The following is a 1,648-nucleotide window of genomic DNA, read 5'->3' as shown; positions in this document are numbered from 1 at the left end:
AAAAAAAAAAAAAAATTCCTTCTATTTCTCTGATGTTTCTGTAATGAATACATATGATTTTTCAGATGAGAAATTCAATAAATTTTATATTTTTAACTGTCCAGTTGATGCACTCCAAGAAGTAAAGTAACAAAATCCAAATAAATGTACAGCATACCCATAAACTGAAATCACCCAACCTATTCCTTAAGATTGGAATTGTGGTTGTATGAGAATATTTAGGAAGGTCAAGATCTTCCCCTTTAAAGGTGATTTAAGATAAACCAAAGATGCTAGTTAATATGTCCATATAACCAAATTACAAGCTTAGCTTTTTTTTTTTTTTTTTTTGAGATGGAGTCTGGCTCTGTCACCCAGGCTGGAGTGCAGTGGTGTCATATCAGCTCACTGCAACCTTGACCCCCCAGGTTCAAGCAATTCTCCCGCTTCAGCCTCCTGAGTAGCTGGGATTATAGGTGCACACCACCATGCCCAGCTAATTTTTGTATTTTTGTAGAGGTGGGGTTTCATGACGTTGTCCAGGCTGGTCTCGAACTCCTGACCTCAAGTGATCCACCCACGTTGGCCTCCCAAAGTGCTGGGATTACAGGCATGAGCCACCGTGCCCGGCTACAAGTTAATTTAAATATGATGTGTAATAACTGAATTTCTAAAAGTCAGATTATAAGGCTGGTGTGATGGCTCAGGCCTGTAATCCCAGCACTTTAGGAGGCCAAGGCAGGAGGATTGCTTTAGCCCAGGAGTTCAAGACCAACCTGGGCAACACAGGAAGGGCCCATCTCTATTAAAAATAAATAAATGTCAGATTATGTATTTTCTGGTATTTTTCCTTCTTTTTGAATCTTAAAATACATACAGAAAATTAGTCGGTCTTCAAAATTTTCCACAATTGTACTAATTAGAATAAATCCTGGAAACAGAGGATTTGTATAATAAAATTCTAATCAGGTAACGTGGTATATTATATCATTACCACTCACGAAACTTTTGTATACATGATAGATTTCAAAATTAAAACTTAAACTACTTACTGGAATTGTTGAGGATGGAAACTGGCAGAGGAAATAGTCCCTGTAGTGGGATGAGCTACCTAGGATGTGAATTAAGGCAAATAAAGTAAAATACAGAAGGCCAGGTGCGGTGGCTCATGCCTGTAATTCCAGCACTTTGGGAGGCTGAGGTAGGCCGATCACTTGAGCTCAGGAGTTGCAGACCAGCCTGGCCAACATGGTGAAACCCCATCTCTACTAAAAACACAAATTAGGCCGAGAGCGGTGGCTCACGTTTGTAATCCTAGCACTTTGGGAGGACGAGGCGGGTGGATCACCTGAGGTCAGGAGTTTGAGACCAGCCTGACCAATATGCTGAAACCCCATCTCTACTAAAAATACAAAAATTAGCCAGGGGTGGTGGCGTTCATCTATAATCCCAGCTACTCGGGAGGCTAAGACAGGAGAATCGCTTGAACTTGGGAGGCGGAGGTTGCAGTGAGCCAAGATCGCACCACTGCACTCCAGCCTGGACGACAGAGAGAGACTCCATTCCAGGAAAAAAAAAAAAATACTACTAGTACTACTACTAATAAGAATACAAATTACACTCGGGAGGCTGAGGCAGGGGAATAGCTTGAATCCCGGAGGCGGAGGTT

At 41.7% G+C, this 1,648-nt stretch overlaps 1 protein-coding gene across 1 annotated transcript in view; it reads right to left on the bottom strand.

The window, feature by feature from the left end:
- The window catches only part of PHYH (phytanoyl-CoA 2-hydroxylase), a 27,383-nt gene extending 26,299 nt beyond the window's left edge, over positions 1-1,084 (bottom strand). The window contains exon 1 of the mRNA XM_011968137.1: positions 1,032-1,084. The gene's annotated coding sequence lies outside the window, so the exon portion shown is untranslated. The remainder of the gene's footprint in view (positions 1-1,031) is intronic.
- Positions 1,085-1,648: the final 564 nt, after the last annotated feature.

This window comes from Mandrillus leucophaeus, unplaced genomic scaffold (assembly GCF_000951045.1).
Source record: "Mandrillus leucophaeus isolate KB7577 unplaced genomic scaffold, Mleu.le_1.0 Scaffold83, whole genome shotgun sequence".
In the NCBI taxonomy this organism is placed as follows: Eukaryota; Metazoa; Chordata; class Mammalia; order Primates; family Cercopithecidae; genus Mandrillus; species Mandrillus leucophaeus.
The sequence above is the reverse complement of the archived record's forward strand: the minus strand, read 5'-3'. Positions and strand labels throughout refer to the sequence as shown.